Below are 21849 nucleotides of genomic sequence, written 5' to 3'. Positions count from 1 at the left end.
AGGGAGAAGAAAAGATCAGGGCCAAGTGGCCCTTGTGCAAAAGTAAATCATGTTTTCAAATACTATGTTACTGGTAAGGGTCCCCTTCCTGAAGGGAAAAGAACCCTAACCCTTATGAAAAATTTTGTTCAACCCATTTTTGTTGGAAGCTTAATCAATTCCGGAATGAATGAGAGCCCCTTTTTTTACGTTTACACTACCATAATGAAAATTACTCTAACTACTACAAAATCGGATACCGCCATGTTAGTGATTATAAAAAAAATCACACTTACTACGTACACAGACACAAGCTATACTTGGACAGGTCTCACGTAACCCTAAATTGAATTTCGGGAGGGATGAGAAGGAGATTTTTAAATGTTCTGATCACAAAATCTGCACTTGAATATCACACACTATTACGCATCCCGTCCATCACTGTTAATATCATCAACATGGCGTCTTCGAAGCTAACCTCTATATTCCACTGGTTTGACGAATTTAGTACTGAATTTTTACTGTCTGAGGCTCCCTTTTTGCTCCCAAAACACTTAATTTATTCACTGAATCCAATTTTTCATTAAGAATGTAGCTTTTCTGCCCAAATTCTGAAATTTGCATGTGTCGATGTGATGCGTTGTGGCTCGGTTCTTGTCCGGTTCTAGAATAAGCATTCTCGCGCCTTGATATCAGAGCGTCAGAAAATAGTTCAATCAGAATCAAGTCTTTTGGCGGCGAAAAATTATAAAGCGAATGAAAAATAGCAAAAATTGGATAAAACCAGATCTTGGGAGGATATGGACATCTCAGAGGCACGAAGAGGTTCTAAATTATTCTGCCAAAAATCAGATTGGTGGATAATTTCAAGAATTTATGTCCAATAGCGGACCTATGTTTTCGAATCGCATTTAGATTATAATTCCGATACTTATCCATCTGCAATATCCATATACGAGATTCATAATAAAGTAATGTATAAATAAAGATATTATTTCCCAAAATGTAATTACTACTAGATTATTTAAAGGTTCCACATTAATTTTGGTTTGAATGAACGACGAATAAATATACTACACGGACCGAAGTTATATTTTGAAAAATCACGTAGTACAGTGCGTTGAAAAATTATTGGACCCTCCAAACAAAAATTTCATTAACTGTAATGGTACATTACAAACAGAATAAAACTCCTATAGGAAATCACAGAGGGTATTTATCATCCCAGGAATCGAAAATGTTGCCACAGAGGAGATGATTAGAGTAAAAGTGCCATAATGCAAAAGAGGAAATCTAGTTCCTAGAAAATCATCGTTCCAACGTTCTTCGTAAGTGGGTGAAGCGGGACGGAAAGGAACGGTGAAATTGCAAATGAGAACCTTAGTTTTTGCAAATTGTATCTACACAACAAAATTATCTGAATAACAGATAGATGTCAATAGTGGAAAAATGTAGGTACAATTCTTGTAGGGAAATGGTACCTTCCATTTTGATTGCAGGCAATGATTTGTGCAAAAATTAATAAACTGAAATGCGAAACCAAATTGTCGAACAATACAATTTTAGAACAACGTGTACAAACGTTGGTTTTGCTCAAAAGTCGTCTGCACAATATTGGTTCATTACAGTACCAGTCACTTGTACACCCAAGTGTTTCAGACAAACCATACCTATAGCAAGTAAAAGTGAGGTTCTCATTTGAGATTTTACCATTCATTTCCGCTTCACCACTTACGGATGGAGATCGGGAAGATCATTTTTTAAGAATTAGATTTTCTCTTTAGCATTATGTCACTTAAACTTTAATAATATTTTTCTCCGTTGGATTATTCTTGAGGCGTGGAATGATAAATACCCTCTGTGATTTCCTATACGAGTTTTATCCTATTGATTTATCTCCAGTCGTTTTCATATTAGTGGTACTGAATGTTTTATCTCATACAGGTGCCATGTTTTGACGGCTATTTTGAACACGGTGACCGATATGAAAAATCTTTTTGCCACAACACTTTTTAGTTTTTAAAGATCTATCGAACAAGATATCACTTAACCTATGTATTTTCCATTGACGATTTTGAAGTTGGGCCCTGGGGGGTCACCACGACATCATTAGACGTGCTTTATGTCATTTTCCTGTTTCACTTTTTGTTCTGTTCACTTATCTCCAACCACTTTCATATTAGTAGTACTAAACGCTTAATCTGATACAGGCGTCATGTCTTAGCGGCCATTTTGAATACGGCGACCCATATGAAAATTATTTTATCACAAACCTGTTTAGTGTTTGAAGATCTATATAATGAAGTATCACTGGCCCCATATTTCAATTTAAAATTTTAAAGTTGGGCCCTCGGCCCCCATGAAGGGCGGCTCTGGGGGGCATCGCGACATCATTCGATATGTCCCCATGACTTTCCTATTCGAGCTTTGGTTTGGTTAATTTATGTTCATCCGTTTTCATATTACTGCTACTGGACGTTTATCTGATACATATAACATATCTTGGCAGTCATTTTGAATATGGAGACCGATATGAAAAATCTTTTGACACATCGCGTTTTAGTTTTTAAAGATCTATCGAACGAGGTGTTACTCGCCCCATGTTTCTATTTAAAATTTTAAAGTTGGGCCCAGGGCCCCCTTGAAGAGCGACCCTGGAGGGTACTGCGATATCACCATTTGATTTGCCCCATGGTATTTCCTATTTGAGTTTTTGTTCATTCATTTATGTTCAACCGTTTTCGAGATATTTCCGTGGAAAGATTAAAATGGGCCACCCTATATATATATATATATATATATATATATATATATATATATATATATATATGTGTGTGTGTGTGTGTGTGTGTTTGTGTGTGTGTGTGTGTGTGTGTGTGTGTGTACGTATAGTGTATACATAACAAGAAGTCCCGAGTGATGACTGCTGACTGGCTGATCAACACCAAGGCCAAACCGCTTATGCTAGAAACTTAAAATTTGAACAGCATATAAGATTGGAAGGTAACACTAAGGAAGGATTTTTGTCAATTCGACGATGAAGGGAGGAATAGAAGTGGCAATTTATGTATTAAAATGTTCGTATCTCCAAATCTGTGAAGGTTAGAGACATGAAATTTGGTATTTGGACTTCCCATTTAAAATAATTAAATGCATGTTTCATTGTTTAATATATATATATATAATATCCTGAAAGAGAGGTACTGATGTGCTGGAAAAATAGGTGTAAGAAAGTGTAATGTTTAAACAATAATTCAGAAGCAAGAATATAGAAAGATAGTAAAGCAAAGGAAGAAAATTGATAGAAAGATTTAGAGCTTTGCTCCCAGGTCACGTACTGTTTGTTGAGACCAAATGTGTTATAAGTACTATTAATTGGTTGGATTAGAACTTAGTGTGCCTTTCAGCACCGATAGACCTAGAGTTTAATGTGGAGTCCGAACTCTAAACATTCAACTTTTTCAAGGCTCTCCCATCCAGGACTCGGTGTCTCAAAGGCAAGAGCAATTGCCATTATATCAGAGGGGAAGGTTATAACATGCTGTTATTAGAACAACTTGTAAGACAGTAAAAAATACGTATATATATATATATATATATATATATATATATATATATATATATATATATATATATATATATATATATATATATATATATAATTTTACATCAAAATATTTCAATGTATTTTTTTCATTGCACAAGTATTAGATAAATACAGCATGATAAAGTTTTTTAAAGAAAAAAACTAACGAGGGAACTTATCCAAGTGTAACTCTAACTTCGAGTCGAGACTACGGCCGTTGGATACCTTGTCCCAAAAGAACATAACACGAAAAGGGATACATCCTCGATCGCAACCGTTGCGGAGATATAAGCGTGAAAAGTTAGAAATTGAGCTCCATACTATACATTACAAAGTCAGATTCCAGGTCAGATTTTTCGGAAATGGTCGGGTAAGGAAACTCAGCGAATACATATCAAATTTGTGTGGGGAGCCCAGCACCTTTTGAATGAAAAATTTGTGCCTCCGAGGCACTCGCAGGGTCCCAGGCGGGATCCAATTCAAAATTTGCAAATGGAACCTGTGGTAGCATATTGTATGAAAACTATTGTTAAATAAAAGAAGATACAACAAATCTCAACTCTCTACGATAACCCTGTGCAAACGGACAGCTGGTCAAATTGTCAATACAACCTACATCAGAAAATCTATGGCCAAGCTTCTTAATCCGTTAAGTTGTGACAATAACAAAACAAAAATACGTTTTAAAGTACAAGGTATTGAAATAAAGCATATTGCTGCAGAGTCTCTCTCTCAAAAGCATCCTCCGACATATTTTATTTCTGCACCATTTTTCCAGTTTTCTCCAACTCCATTCCTCTCCAAGTTGCCTCACAGTTTCAAGGTAACTCCTATTCGTCTTTACCATCATGTTTCTCGTTCAGCAAATCCTCCGATAGAAATTTCACGATTCAATCTGTGAATATGGGGTCCCGATGCGCGAAGCATGTACCGTTGCCTTTTGGCCTCACCCTCCACGATGCGACGGTTGCGATTGACAATGTATCCTTTCTCTTCTAGGACACGAAATCCAATGGTCGTGGTTATTCTATGGTCCATTGATCATTCGAAGTCACACTTATACTTGGATAAGGTCCGTTGTGCGACTCTTTGAGAGACTGCAGCAATTTGCTTTATTTCAATACCTTGTACTTTTAATCGTGTTTTTCTGTTTTGTTATTGTCGCAACTTAACGGGTTGAGAAGCGTGGCCATAGATTTTATGATGTAGGTTGTATTGACATTTTGATCAGTTGCCCGTTTGCACAGGGTTATCGTAGAGAGTTGAGATTTGTTGTATCTTCTTTTATTTAACAATAGCTTTCATGCAATATGCTACTTGACCCCAGGTTCCATTTGCAAATTTTGAGTTGGATCCCGCCTGGGACCCTGCGAGTGCTCCGGGGACATACATTTTTCATTCAAAAGGTGCTGGGATCCCCACACAAATTTGATATGTATTCTCTGAATTTCCTTACCCGACCGTTTCCGAAAAATCTGACCCGGAATCTGACTTTGTAATGTATAGTATGGAGCTCAATTTCTAACTTTTCACGCTTATATCTCCGCAACAGCTGCGATCGAGAATGTATCACTTTTCGTATTATGTTCTTTTGGGACAAGGTATCCAACGACCATAGTCTCGACTCGAAGTTAGAGTTACACTTGGATAGGTTCCCTCGTAAGAGGTGATGGCATCCTTAACTTCAAGGTGAACATCCAAGTCAGTGATTGTATAATTACTGACGAGTGATTCCAATCATATACAGGTAGTAAGTGGACTCACCTCCTACAAAAATTGTAGCGCTGTGGTACAGATCTGTTTGAACCACTTCGTACATCAACTAACTACTGAGTTTTGAATCTGGCAGTACAATTCAACTGATATAAATTTAGATATTTTGACTTCTGCAAGACTAACTAACTCTATGGCTTACGGAACCTGGAGGTTCAATGCTGCGTTCACAAAACCTCTCCATTGACTTTTGTTCTTACAAGAGAAGGTCGTGAAGTGGCTCCACTGATATCCGAACGAAATAATTTTGCTTGCATTTGATATGTTATAACTAGACGAATCCCAAAGTTATACGTGCCACCGGTTGGGATATCGTGAGTTAGAACATATTTTTTAATATAAAAGGTAATAGCTGTTAGAATAATTTGAACCGTGTCATTTGCTCGGAAATGGTTGGGTAGATGGAAAATTCGGCTACCACGTATCCCATCATTTTCAAGGGTACACTCTTTGGGGTAAAAAAAAGTTTGCCCCAGGGTCCTCCGCAGGGTCTCAGATGGAGTCTAACTCAAAAGTTTGAAATGGAAAGGGTGTAAAGTAGCACATCGTTTGAAAGCTGTTGTAAAATGAAAGAAGATGGAACAAGTCTTGACTCTATACAATAATCCTGTGCAAAATAGCTACGGGTGAAAATGAAAAAAGAATACTTAATTGAAAAGTCTATGGCCACCCCTAGAAATCGGAAATGGTAAGACAAATGCGAAAACAGGTAAGCACTGTGTCATTATTTTTAAAATACAAAGATTTAAAGTAAATACTTCTTGTCCCAGGGACCCCGCAGGCTTCCAGTTGGGATCCAACTCAAAAGCTTGAAATGGCGAGGGGTTGAGCACATCGTTTGAAAACTGTTATGAAACGAAAGAACATGAAACAAGTCTCGACTCTCTACGATAACCCTGCGCAAAAGGACGGATGGACAAAATGAAAACACAAACTTAACTGAAAAGATTATGGCCACCTTGAGTCCAAGATGGCCGCTTAAAACCTATGTCGAAAGGATAGGCACTCCAAACTGCTGAAGCTAGGAAAACCAAATTTGGCATGAATGTTCATGAGTAAGAGTAGGTGACGATAAGATACGAAATATTAAAAAGAAACGCGACATTTTGAGTTCACAATGACGGACTAATTTATGTATGATACAAACAGGGTAGAAAATTAAAGTGGGAATGACAAAAAAATAAGAAGTGATCGAAATGAGAAATATAATTAAACAAACAATAGTAGTCTCCGTTGTATGATGCTTCCAATCGTCAGCTGTGGCAGTTATAGCTGCCGCTTCGAGGCGACAACTTCTGTACTTCGGTCGGATCACTGGTAGATCTCTTTGTAGACCGAGTTGAATGGATGATGATGGCTATTTAACCCCCCTTGCCATTTGAAACTTTTGAGTTGGACCCCGCCTGAGATCCTGCAAGGGACCCTGGGACAAACTTTTTTTTAAGCCAAAGAGAGTACCCTTGAAAGTGATGAGATACGTGGTAGCCGAATTTTCTATCTACCCAACCGTTTCCGAACAAATGACCTGGTTCAAACTATTCTGCCAGCTTTGTAGCTTTTACATACAAATATATGTGTTCTAACTCACGATATCCCAACCGGTGGCACGTATTACTTTGGGATTCGTCTAGTTATAACATTTCAAATGCAAACAAAATTATCTCATTTGGATGTAAACGAGCCCCTTCATGACCTTCCCTTGTTAGTCAACTGGTTTCAGTTTGTATTCCTATTTCTGCGAGATCCATCTTAATATTGACCTACTATCTGCGCTTAGGTCTTCCTAATGGCCGTTTTCTGATTGGATTTCCAGTTAAAACTTTGAAGAGTTCCTACATTCTTTCATTCTAGCTACATATCCTGCCTTTCTGAGCCTCGTAGACTTGATGATCCTAACAATGTTTGGTTACGGTACAAATTATGCAGTTCTTCGTTATGAAGTTTCCACCATTTCGCATTCCCGTTCCTCTTGGGTCAACAGAATTCGCAACGACAAAAGATTTTGAAGAATAATAACACAAATTCCCAGGTTTCAGTCGACATTTAAGTTCTTCATGGATATGGTTTTGGTCTGTTAATATTAATCCTAGATATCTGAATATCTTGTCGAAAGTATTATTTGATATTTTGACGCATCCACTATTAAAAGTATTACGATCCCGGCGAACTTCCATGTCTTTAGTTTTCTCTGCATTTACTTCCAAGCCCATGTCCTTGCAAGCATTTAATACAGGGTTGCCACAATCGAGACTCGCGATGATGCCAAACACGGGTCAGAATTATGCTAGATTTTTGTAAATTATGCCAGATTTTCAAATTATCTTTCCTAACTAATTTTAAAGACACGCCTCTACTTATCTTCATTATTTTAATGAAGTGTATTAACTGTATTCATGTACAAATTTAATATGACGCTGTTAGGAATGATGATAAATGGCACGTTATAGGGGAGAATGGTCGAATTTATATTTTATGAATGGATAACATTTTGAGAAATATATATAGATACAACATGCCGCTTCCGACATAGCCCTGAAGCATTTCTTTTAGTGTATTACTAGTTGTCCCCTGATGCTCAAATCCCTCCCCTTTCAAGTTGTAAATTGAAAGGAACAGAAACATCCCAGATAATCACACATTCAGGTGTCAGTTGGCAGTAATAAGACTATGGGTAAGTAAATATGTTTTGCAGTCACGTTTGCTGTTTTTGAACATTTGCATTTGCTCTGAATTCAACAAAAAATTACAACCGCAGAAATACTGACTGGTTTCATTGCTCCAACCATCGCTTCAACTAAAAGGAATAATTCCCGACGGTCTTTAAACCATCTAAATGTTCGTTCTTTTTCTTTTTAACAAAGGGTAAAATGAAATTATGCTAGATTTGGCCAGGATGCTAAAGTCAAGATGCTAGATGCTAAATGCTTGTGGATTATGCTAGATCTAGCACCAAGATGCTAGATATGGCTTCACTGATTTAATAGGACTTCTGTATTTCTTTCTATTGTTATCCTATCATCCCCAATTATACATTTATATCTGAAAGATTAAGTCATTGAATTATCGGCAGAAACTATAAACAATATTTTAATCTTACATAAGTATAAATTTAGGGGTTTCAACTCAGTCCTGAAAATAGTTAATCCATCTCAACATACATTGGAAGTTTGAATATTGACACGTGATAAGAAAGTTAGGTTTGGAGTTCTGCTCATTTTGATATGTATTATATTAAGTATTAGACGATTATTAGAGTAACTGATGTCAGTTAGGACCGCATCAGCGTTGCCAATTTAGTGATTTTCCCACCAAGTCTGGTGGTTTCGAGCACCTGTTTAGTGAGCAAATTTTCCATCTGGTGGCTAGTGGTAAAACCTAGTGGTTCGTGAAAATTTTGCGGTGGTAAATCTAGTTGATTTTCTGTTTTTTTGGTACTCATCATGTTGAAAAAAGATATGAAATTTGATTGAAAGTCAGCAAGGGCGGTATGTTTGATAATATGTCTGTGCCAGAACAAAACGCATTCAATAATTTTATACTTGTATACTTCGCAACTCTGGAACGAAGCTGACTATTCCGATAAGAAGGGAGAAAAACATCTCGCAGCCCCTACACGCCTTGCATCTTGCAAGGCCATTGTTGATCTGCGCTCCTACCTCTTTCCTCCTTTCCTCTCTACTCGCACGCAACCAGTATAAACGGAATGGAAATTGACAATGCTACCAAGGAATTCACAGCTTTGCGTGAAAAGAAAAAGATCCGCAATATTATTTCGCTGTTATGCAAAGTAGTATTGCAATGAGTTCGTAGAGCAGTCTTCGTTCATATTACTTTAGTAATTGCAGAGGGAACAAATATTAAACCTTTCCTTCTTTTTTCTCACTAAAATGAATGAAGTTACTTTTCCATGCCACTAGTAAAATAAATAACATTTTTTTGAACACTAGACGGATAATCGTTTCGGAAACAACTGGCAACCTTACTGCCAGGGGTTTTCCTTATCAACATGTGAGTAAAGACCCATGTAAGCCAGGAGCAAATAGCACAGAGTCTGACTTCGTGTTAGTAGGGTTAGATTGAAAGTGGGAGCGCTGCGTATTGTGCATAGTAGTGCATACGAGTTGTTAATCATTTGTATACTATGTTGGTTATCTTTGGAAACTGAGTTGTGTGTTTTTTCGCAGGTGGAAGTGGAAGTTATGCTGTTAGTGTTGATTTTGAACTTTTTTTGTAAATATTAAGTATATAATGGGAAAAGCTAAGTGTCAATATATTCACAAGGGAGGGTCACGCAGTGGCTCCGCTAAGATCCGAACGAGACAATTGTGTTTTCATTTCATAGCTATACGAATACTAGACGAATCCCAAAATTATACGTGCCACCGGGCAGAATATCGTGAGTTACAACATATTTTGTATGTAAAAGCTACAAAAAGTTACCTGGCAGAATAGTTTGGGGTTAAGTTTAGAGTTACCCCTCCGCTTTTTATAAAAATCAGGAAAATTTACAGGAGAAATGAGGTAAGAAATGATAATTTGAAGTTTTTATTTGATGTTTAGGAATGTAAGTTCGGCAGGAGAGTTATGTTTAATACGAGAAAAGATATGTAGAAGTTAGCACTATTTGCCGGATGCGGAAGGTTTCAGAAGCATGGTAGTTGTAAAATATGACGAATATGGCGAACAGGTGTAACGGATACGCAAAAATAATGAAGAAAACTTTTAAAATTTTTGTGAAACACACGGAGTACTGAAATTAATTGAAATGTATTAATGTTTAATACTTTAAGCACTGTTTTTTGTATGTTGCAAAGTCCAAGGGCAACTTCAGACTGGAGGGGCAACTCTAAACTTAAGCCATAGTTTGAACCAAATTATTTGTTAGGAAACAGTTGAGTAAATGGAACACTCGGCCAACATGTATCCCATCATTTTTAAGGACAAACTTTTTGGGGTAAAAAACTGCCCCAGAGTCCCTCGCAGGGTCCCAGACGGAGTCCAACTCAAAATTTTTAAATGGCAAGGGGGGTTAAGTGGCACATCGTTTTAAAGCTAAAATAAAAGAGAATGGAGCAAGTCTCGACTCTCTACGACAACCCTGTGCAAAATGGCGGAGGCTCAAAATGTAAACAAAAACTTAATTGAAAAGTCCATGATCACCTCATATAACTCGAAAACGGTGAGACAAATGTGAAAATATGAAAGAAAGTGTGGCATTATTTTCAAAAGTACAACAATTAAAGTTAAAACGTCTTGTCCTAGGGCACCCATAGAGTCCCAGGTGGAATCCAACTAAAAAGTTTCAAATTTGAAAGATCTCGTTAAATGTAAATAGATGGAGCAAGTATCGACTTTCTATGATAACCCTGTGCAAAATTGCGGTGGGTCAAAATGTAAACAAAAGTTAAACTGAAAATCTATTACCACCTTGAACCCAAGATTTACATTTTGTTTACACCCTTGTTTACATTTTGACCTACCGCAATTTTGCACAGGGTTATGGTAGAAAATCGAGTCTTGTTCCATCTATTTACATTTAACAAGATCTTTCAAACGATGTGCATACTTAATCCCTTTTGCCATTTGAAACTTTTTAGTTGGACCCCACCTGGGACTCTGTGAGGGCCCTGGGACAAGACGTTTTAACTTAAATTGTTGTACTTTGAAAATAATACCACACTTCCTTTCCTATTATCACGTTTGTCTCACCGTTTCCGATTTATAGGGGGTGATCATGGACTTTTCAATTAAGTTTTTGTTTAGATTTTGATCTGCCGCCTTTTTGCACAGGGTTGTCGTAGAGTCGAGACTTGCTCCATTTTCTTTCATTTTACAACAGCTTTAAATCGATGTGCCACTTAACCCCCCTTGTCATTTGAAAATTTTGAGTTGGACCCCGTCTGGGACCTGCGGGGGACCCTGGGGCAAACTTTTTTATCATAAAAAGTGTGTCCTTGAAAACGTTGGGATACGTGTTGGCCGAGCTTTCCATTTACCGAACCGTTTTGCGAACAAATTAATTGATTCAAACTATTCTCCCAGGTAATTTTTTGTAGCTTTTACATTACAAAATATGTTGTAACTCACGATATTCTGCCCGGTGGCACTATAATTTTGGGATTCGTCTAGTTATAACATATCAAATGAAACCACAATTGTCTCGTTCGGATCTTAGCGGAGCCACTGCGTGACCCTCCCTTGTCAGAAATTTCGAGAGGAGTGACTTACCGATTCGAAGTTTGTTGGGTGGCTTGTTCGTGATGAAAGTAATATTTCAAGAGCGTTCTGTAAATACTGTCGAAGTAGTTTACGAGCACATTATGCCGATCTCGTAAGTCATTGTGAAACCAAAAAACACAAATCTGCAACTTCTACTTCGCTGCGTGAAGTTCAAACAAAATTAAATTTTAAGCCAGTGCTGCCAAATTTAGACGTTAATAATACAGAAGGATCTCTTGCTTTGTTCGTTTCAGCAGATTATGCAATACTTGCGTGTGATCATCTAAATAATTTGTGTAAATCGAAGTTCAAAGATAGCAGTGCTACGTAAGACTTACATGTGCATCGTACTAATTGTAGTGCTGTTATTAAAAAAACGCACTAGGGCCTCATTTTGTGAATGATTTGAAACAGGACATAAGTGTAGGTATGTTCAGTCTTCTTATTGATGAATCTACGGATATTAGCATTACGAAACTTTTCGGTATAGCCATTATTTATTACAGTAAAGAGTGTAACAACGTAGTTTCTACATTTCTGAAATTAGCTTAACTCTCGCGTTTTGATATCCACGGAATTGTGGCAACATTAAAACAAACACTTAGTGAATACACTTTAGATTTAAACAAGCTACAGAGTATTGGCACAAATAATGCAAGTGTAATGGTGGGAGTCAACAATGGGGTACACCAAATTTTAAAAGAGAGCGTACCATACCTGATTCATATTAAATGTGTTTGTCACTCCATTCAACTAGCGGCATCTACCGCAATAGAGAGTGCCTACCAAGAAATGTAGATTTTCTAATCAGTGAAACGTATAGCCTACTTGGTTTTCTCTATCTGCATCACGTCAACAGATGTATCGTGATGTTTAGAGAACATTGAACGACGGTGATGATCCCTTAAAAATTCCTCGTGCTTGTGATACGACATGGTTGTCAATAAAAACCGCAGTTACAAGAAAAACTAGTCAGTGGTATGAGCTTAAATCTCATTTCGACTGAAAGAAAAATGTTACACAGCCAAAATGTTATACGCAATCCTACTCCGATGAGACCAATTTAGCGTATCTACTTTTTCTTAAACCTATCCTTATGGAACTGCAAAGAGTAAATCAGAATTTCCAGTCTAACAGTACAGATCCCTCTAAGATTCTTAACGATTTTGTGACATTTATTCAGTCCTTGATAAGAAAAATTGTTCTTCCAACATACTGTGTAGAGAATAACTTCGTAAGCGTAGACTTTGAGAAACATTTAGATCCCTCACCGTATTTAGGGTATGCGTTTGAGAAAAAGATAGATGATCTTCAAAAATCACACTTAAAAGAACTTTTAGGTAAGTAAACCACTTGTCGACATCTTCTATAATTAGATAATGGAAACCAAAAGGAGCAAAATATTTCATTTAGTGGTATTTCTGGTGGTTTTATAACTTACTAGTGGTATTCTAGTGGTTTTGAGCCTGTGCACTGGTGGGGAAAGGTTCTACGTTGTTGGCAACACTGGGCCGCATTCGGATTATTAAAAGTAGTGTTTTTGTAGCAATGCCATGGAATTTAATCCTTCATTTCTCAATAGCTAGATTAGTTTTGTCCGGTAATATAAGAAAGCTCTTGAATGCTTCACTGGTTCACCTGTACCTACTAGCACACTGATGTATCCCTATCTAACTTCTATTACGGCCTTTAATTTAGCACGTTAGTATCTACTTTTTCCAATACTGCTTCCTCTCAACATTTCTAGATGTTCACTTCGATTGTAACATTTCGGATATTCTTCATTCTCGAGAGATTAGATACATTTTCCGACTAGAGTTAGTAACCATTCTTGCAACCCGACTTCCCCACTCATTCAGGTATTCAGCTGAAGTAGTGGGTGGTATTTGATGAAAGAGTTCTTGTGGAAAAGACTTAATATCTTCCGGAAATATTGATTTGTGAATCTTGGCGTGTATTCAGAAGATCCATTATGGATTATAATATCCGCCAAGTGCATAAACTATTCAGAAACTGATTTTTAAAAAATGTAAAGGAAGTTGCGTCAAAAGAAAGAGAGAACATATTTATCAGTTCTTATATTATATAAAGGTCAAAGTGCATAACTTGAAAGGTGTAGAAAAAATTCTTATGAGATTTTTTTAAAATTCTAACAGTAAGGAAACCATTATTGGTACTCAATACTAAGTTATCGAGTACAAGAAACAAATCTATAATACAGGATGGTTCAAGTGTGTGGTCACCTGAATATATATAGTATATTCTCTTGGTATCGGAGAAAAGTAGTTCACCGACATTACCCAAATGGCTAAATGGATGCCATCTTGAAATCCGTTATTTTAAATCCAAGTTATATTATTTTAAAACAATAGGAACAGCATGTGATGTTTGAAACAATACTAGAAAATACAGTACTCTAAAACATGATATTTCCATTAACATTTTACTGTTTATCCTTACATACGAGAGTTTCCTTCACATACAGCACACCGATAACTTCTGATGTGATGATTGCACAGCACTCCAGGCTATTAGACCTAGATGAGAAATATCCCGATTATTTTTACGAAATACAAGCACTTTACGTGATCTCTATATTGTTTCTTTCAGACATGTTTTTGGGGACACTACCCCCCGGACCTCTGAGAGTGTCCCCCCGGAGGAGACCAAAATAATACGTCTATAATGTAATAATAAAGAGAATAGTATCAGCAGTGCTCTTCCGAATACTAAGTGTACCCTCCAGAACATTATTTTTAAAGAAACACTGGGTGGTCGTTATATTCAATAGGGTATGTTCGTGCTAGCCACCATCACGAATATCGGAGATTCACATGTTCCCTTGCATTGCTGACAGTGTGGAGCTACGCAATTGTGTTAAAAGAACGTCTATCCTCCATGAAGTGTTCGAAATGAGTGAGTTGGTTTTGAAGAAAACCCTATAAGATGAGTTCAGCAATCATCTGAGACATGATCACTCCAAGTAAATTTGATGACTGAATCAGAAATGATGATTTGTTTGTTCATATAAGAGTCCAAGTCACTGAATAACACTTTATGTAGGATGTCAGGATCTCTCAATATCTTCTGGGTCGTTTGTCCTACACAAAACAAAAATGCAGTTTAACGTCCAACTATTATACCCTTTAGGCTAAGGGAAACGAATGATTAAGGCAAATGAATGATAATGTTGGATGAAACAGGAGTACCCCCCTCCCCCCAAAAAACACAGACACGATGTTATCCATCACAGGGAATGAACCAATTAAAAGTGTTGGTTAAAAAGGTACAACCTTAATTAAAAGTATTGTTGTATAAATTAATCACTTGTTACACAATTTTTCAATTGCTAACTGCTTTAAATATCTCATTTTCTCCCACTTAAAACTTCAATGGCACGTTATGCGTCATGACCTCACCTGTCATGACATCCTTGCTGTTGAAGATCTACAACAAGGTTGTGTAAGAATACATGAGGTTATAGCTTCATGGCAATAACGGACGCAGAATTTTGGTATCGTAATGCAGGTGCAGGTTGGGAACGGATTAGACAAAGTAAAACAAAAACATAATAATAAATACGTTTATTCATATCTTTAGAGAAATTGCATCATAAATACATGTCTCTGTAAACTATTGATGTATCATATGCTAGGAAGTATATGAGAAAATCTAAATGTTTAAGAGTATATGTTCCACAATGTAAATTAGTTGAATGCAAGTACAACAGATTTTATAACGGCATTCTTCCGTTGAATGGAACCATATATTCTTCAATGACATCTTCATGACATCATCAAAATTTATGTTCATAGAAACGAACTTTTTAACAGAAAGCAACATGAGCCAAACAGGAAAGAATATATATTTAAAACTGAAGGAACTGTTGTAGGAAAAGTCAAGATCGAAATTAACTTGGTTACAGCTCCGCCCACTGTGCGGCCGCCTCTGGTATATGGTACTTTATTTCTCGCTAATTACTGATCGGATCTGACCGAAATTTGGTGGATAGATAGCTCAGCAGTTGAGGTTGTGTTTCACAGCTTTTCACTCTGGGGAGGGGGTTCTGAGTTCGGTTCATCGACTATATTCGCTTTTTTCAGATGCGAAATTTTGTCAAGGTCGCTCAAAATGGCTTTCTGAAGTTTTGGAACAAAAAATTCTAAAGTGGACCATAAAGAGCTTAACTTACTCAGCTCAATAACTATATATCACGGTAGTTGTACAGTCAAGAAAAAGTGTATATCCGCTTTCTTCATGGCCATTTGTTATAAGTTTTGGAAGTGTTGGATCGATTTGAACCAAGTTTTCTTGACGCAAAAAGAACGTAATTATCTAAAATTTACTGAAAATTGTAACCGTACTTAAATTGGCCAATATACTCTGAAATTATTGCCAAAAGGATGGAAATAATATTAATAAAAAAAAATAACTCTATGGCTCATGGAACCCGGAGGTTCAATGCCACGTTCACAAAAACTCTCCATTGACTTTTGTCCTTAGCCAACATGATTTAGTTTCTACTTCGTATTTTTATTTCTGCAAAATCTATCTTGATATTACCCTCCCATCTGCGTATGGGTCTTCCTAATGGTCGTTTTCCGATTGGACTTCCAGTTTTAAACTTTGAAAGTGTTTCTATAGTCTCCCACTCTGACTACATGACCTGCCCACCTCAGCTTACTAGACTTGATGACCCTAACAATGTTTGGTAAACGGTATAAATTATACTATACAGGTCCTCCTAGGATGGAAATACCTCACAAAATCGAACAGCTTGTTTGCTACAATCTGGGTTCAAACTTGGAACCAATACTTCATGAATACCAATACTTCTATACCACTGAGTTGCTGCGGAACAATCAATGTTGAAATTGTAAAAGAAAAATCAGGTTACTGTTGCATCGTGTTTACGCTTGCAGTCTGTAAACAAGATGTTTGTAGAACGTTGATAATCTTGAAATCGATCAGAGCAGTCACGAAAGTGAAGCACGCTATTCTCAAATCCGTCTATCAAGATTTTTTAAAAGGAGTTATTTTTGTTCTAAAAGCTAAAATGTTACATAAAGAAATAATAATATCTTGCATAAGATTTTGCGTATCACACAGAAAGCAAGATTTAGGATAATTTCACCTTCAGTTTTATATTTTGTGTGTTGAAGGGTTGAAGCGCAGGGATTGGTTCTCTTTGCGGCTGTAAAACAGAGCTAACCATGATACATCACTTGAATTTCAACGGCTCGCTTATTTGGATTTTGATATCTTTCTAATCTGCAGGACTTACTGTAATATTTTGAGCAGAATTATCTCGAATCGTTCTCAAACCTGCTATCATTTAACTACAGTGATATTCGTTATGCGACGAAAGTCGTTCATATTGAAATAACGATAAACAATAATAAATATCGTTATTCACAAGCAGTATGTGCGTTTCCGTTAGAAGAAAACAACAATAGAAACGATCTGCTACTTAATATATTTTCTTACATATACAGCACATCAGTAAACAATTAACGGCGTACACCACGTGAAGGAATTTAATTTGTTGCAGTGTATACATGAAAATTAGAAGTGTACACGCGTTTGAATTTCCGTTCACCTCGTCCCCATTTAAAAACGTTACTAAGATGAATGGCTATTTGAATTTGATAAGATTTAAGTTTTTGGATTTGTCTAGTAAAAAGCCATTTAGTTTCATTTTAGGTTGTATTCCACGGACATATTAGTATTTTGCATTGTATTATACTAGCCCGCTAATCTCAACAGCATTGCGGACAGTCTAGCAAGCAAGGATGATATCCAAAATGAAATAAAATCTTTCACTCTAACCTTCTTATTTATTTCCCTACTCTCATTCATTCTATTTAACAATTTTATAGACTTATTTCCTTACGTATTCAGTATCTCTTTACGTTAAGAGGGACAATAATTAAGGCAAGTGAGTGGTCTTGAAAGAAATGGTGGAATGAGAAAGTGGAAGGAAATGAGAGTACCACGAGAAAACACATGAACACAATGTTGTCCACCACAAACTTACTTGATCGGGGATCGAACCAGATACCCCACGCACAGAGGTAAGCGTTCTACCACTGAGTCACCGTACCCCCTTGTAGGATGAAATCCATAATTACTCTCTTAAGAATACAAAGGGAAACTGATTTTTTTATTGTTTATACCTTGGGATCAACTAGATGAGTCACGTTCATCAACAAACTCGGTCCTAACTTTGGACCCTCTACATCCTGGCCAAAATTTATGGTGATCTATGAAATTGTTCTTGAAATTTTGTTTCTGCTGGACTGGTACACGGACAGAGCAAATATACTATGTGTTAATGAACTCAGTGTCATAAATTTAGGAGGTGTTCCTTATAGTTAAAACATTCTAATAAACATCAGGTGATCTGAAAATGCCTCTTTTCAGAGTTACAAACCGCTGAAAATAAACATCACGTTTCAAAACGCCCTGGCCTGAAAATTATAGAACTTCTCGAAAGTAGTTTAAGGCATTATACAGGAGCTAGTATGAGATCTATCAAAATATATATGTTTTACAATCCTCCGGTACCTACGCAACGAATACGCAATTAGTACTTAAAAGTATATTCTTATACCCCAACTTACTTTATACAATTCCTAACGCTGATACCAGCGGATTGTGAAGCAAGGATACATATATAGAGAGCATCCTAATTCCTGTGTAATTCCTTAAACTGTTGTCAAGAAGTCCCGTAATTTTTAAGCTTTAGCGTTTTGAAACGTGATATTTATTTTCGTCGGTTTGTAACTCTGAAAGGAGACAATTTCTGACCCACGCTTATTAGAACTATTTTTCTTCATTTTATATAAGGAATCATCTCCTAAACTTATGACACTGAGTTCATTAACACCCTGTGCAAAGTCGTTTTTGGTAAACTAATCTTCTTATAAACAATATGTCACCAGAGATTTAAAAAATATATATTAATTATTGGCAAAAGTGACATATGTATATATAATCATTACATTAATGTTTTTATAGTACATACATTTTTATCCTACACTATTTAGCGATACAAACAAGTAGATAACGATTAGTTACTGAAATACGAGGGCGGTTTGATATGTCCGTTCAAAATTGAAAACTACTACATTTTCATGGATAACATTATTTTATCTTTCAACGTAATCTCCTTTGAGGCTGTTACACTTCGTCCAACGCTGCTCCTGTTTGTTTATCCCCTCTAAATAATATGATTGGTCCAACTCTGCAAAATGGTCACTAGTTGCTGCAACCATCTCCTCGTTTGACGAAAATCTGCGTCCCGCCAACCATTTCTTCCGATCGGGAAACAAGTAGTAGTCTGAGGGGGACCAAATCTGGCGAATAAGGGAGATGCGGAAGGAGTTGGAATTTTAATTCCATCAATTTTGCGGCTACAATGACAGATGAGTGCACTGGGGAATTGTCGTGATGGAAAAGAGCTTTTTTGTGGACCAATCGTGGACGTTTTTCTTCCAGCTCAGTCTTTAAACGGTCCAACAACGATTAATAATATTCACCTGTAATAGTTTTCCCCTTTGCTAAATAGTCAATTAGGATTATGCCTTGAGAATCCCAAAAGACAGTCGCCATCACTTTCCCGGCTGAAGGAACGGTCTTCGCCTTCTTTGGTGCAGATTCCCCGCTGGCAACCCATTGATTGGACTGTGCCTTGGTTTCAGGTGTAGTGGTGTATCCATGTTTCGTCCACAGTGACGAAACGACACTTAAAGACCTGTGGATTCCGTTGAAACAGCCGCAAACCGTCCTGGGAACACCTCACACGATTTCGTTTTTGATCCACTGTGAGCAATCGCGGCACCCATCGTGCGGATAGCTTTTCCATGCCGAAGTGTTGATGCAAAATATTATCCATGTCTATCATCCATGACTATAACGTGGATTTTCTCAATGATTTTTGGTGTAGTGATCTCGATAGGGCGTCCAGAACGTTCACCGTCACTTGTGCTCATATGGCCACTCCGAAAATTTTGAAACCACTTGTGCACTATTCCACTCGAAGGTGCAGATTCACCATAATGTTTATCTAGCTTCTCCTTCGTCTTCTGAGGCGAAGTACCTTTCATAAAATAATGTTTGATCACCACACGAAATTCTCTTTCATCCATGTTTGTAAAACTCACTCGATTTACCCAATTTAACCGCACGCCAAACACAGAGGACTAAACAGATCTGGCTGTCACTTGGTGTATGTTTTTCCAAGAGATGTTACTAACTGACAATCACCTCGATACGCATCAGTGTTGCCCTCTCTCGGACTTTGCACGGACTTATCAAACCGCCCTCGTAACTAGAAATATCTATTATTACACCTTATATTAATATTTGCTTCAAACAAATATTTTTTCTATTGTAAGTTGGTCATATGTCCGAGTTTGTCACTTTTCAACGCAACAGACAATAGTCCCTGTATAAAGTTTGTCCAATAATATATGACTGCACATAGACAGTAATATAAATAGAAAATATGGTTTCATAAAAAAAAAAAACGGCATTTCGTATCTTCATAACCCATTAATGCCATTCTCAGTCATTTTGACTTCATAAGTGAAAATTACCGAACTCCTAACAGAACATTTTGGATCACTTTACATATAACTTAACAAATCTAAAATAGTGTATCATCCTAAATATTAAAATTAGTTTCTCCCACACTACTTGCAACCTAGCTTATTGTGTGACGATTCCCTTTTCCTCTCTATCCTACATTCATATCAGATTTTCTATGTAATCCTCTACCGAGGCTATCCTCAGCTAAACTTTTGATTCCTACTTCAATTTCACATCGCAATATCGACCTTACCTTTATTCCTCGTATAAAGGTGAACTACTGATAAGAAAACACGAGAAAATTCAAAGTGAAATAAACACGACTTATCACAAAACAAATAATGGTATGCAACTGGGCCACTTTTTATGGTTAAAGCAAAACAAAAGAATTTTTGATTACTGTTCAGATAAATATTTATAAAAATACTATAAATAAAAAAATCTTTGTAAAGCTCAAAATGAAAGAAGAAATAGTTTTTATTTGCAAATTCTATGCTAGAAAGGGGTGCTTTAGTACTGTTAAAATTATTCGAACAATTATTATTTAGATAATTTTTCCATCATTTAGGTGTTCGCCATTTAACATTTTTATGGAAGTAGCTAAACAGTCCGACAATCGTTCTTTTTTAGAATAATTATTGGAACAACTCTTTCTTGTTGGCATAATTATTGGAACAATAGTTCTTTGTTGGTATAATTATTGAAACAGTTGTTCTTTGTTAAAATAATTACTGAAACAACTGTTCTTTGTTTAGAATAATTATTGGAACAATTGTTCTTTGTTAGAAAAATTATTGAAAGAATTGTCTTTTGTTAGATTAATCATTAGAACAATTGTTCTTATTGAGAATAATTATTAGAACAACTGTTCGTTATTGGAATTATTATTTGAACAATTGTTTCTTTTTAAAACAATTATTTGTTAAGCAAATAAGGTATTTGAACAATTATTTTGTTTGAACGTTGAATATGAAATTAGAAATTTAACTTCACTAGTAGGTACCGAGGATGAACTAACTCGATGATTCTCAATCTGTGGTCCGCTAGATTACAAAGATTTATAACAATAGTGTACAAAGCCTGACCCACTTTACTAATACTTTAAGTATATTGCTGTGAAAATAAAAATTAGGGTATGTAATTAATTTGCTCTGATTTCAGACTGTTTTGTTCCTTACATATTTAAAAATGTTAAATGTAACCTAGTACTCCCATTAAAATTTATCATTCTCAGAAACTCAAATAGCCTACTGTAGAGAAGGGGAGTCAACCTTTCTTATTTATTTATTTATTTATTTATGAAAAAAGGCTGTTTCAAAACTACTTCCAAAGAACATTAGTCATGCTGCTATTGCAGTTTAAATCCCGATAAGCTTCAAAAACTAATAGTTGGTTGTTTTTTGAATATTTCCTTTCACAAAGTATTCTGTTCTACTGCAATCATGTATGTTATAGTCTAATATAACTTATTATGTGTATTTAATTTGTCTTTTAACATATGTATAGATTGATATCCAAAAAATTTCGGTTTAGGACTAAGATTACAAATAGCTGAACTAAGCTATTGTCACATATAACTGTTTACAGAAACAACTAATTTCTAGGAATATCAACTTTATTTTTTAATTTTTTAATTTTTATTTATTTATTTATTTATTGTTTGTTTTCAGAAGCATTTTCACTATACATTGTCAAATACA

General features: G+C 36.2%; 1 protein-coding gene across 5 annotated transcripts in view; it reads left to right on the top strand.

Annotated features, from left to right (window-relative positions):
- The window catches only part of LOC145661863 (uncharacterized), a 269229-nt gene that overhangs the window by 214488 nt on the left and 32892 nt on the right, over positions 1-21849 (top strand). The window lies entirely within an intron of this gene.

Source organism: Thermobia domestica, chromosome 1, assembly GCF_964235325.1.
Source record: "Thermobia domestica chromosome 1, izTheDome1.hap1.1, whole genome shotgun sequence".
In the NCBI taxonomy this organism is placed as follows: Eukaryota; Metazoa; Arthropoda; class Insecta; order Zygentoma; family Lepismatidae; genus Thermobia; species Thermobia domestica.
Note: the sequence above shows the minus strand (reverse complement) of the source record. Positions and strands in the feature narration are given on the sequence as shown.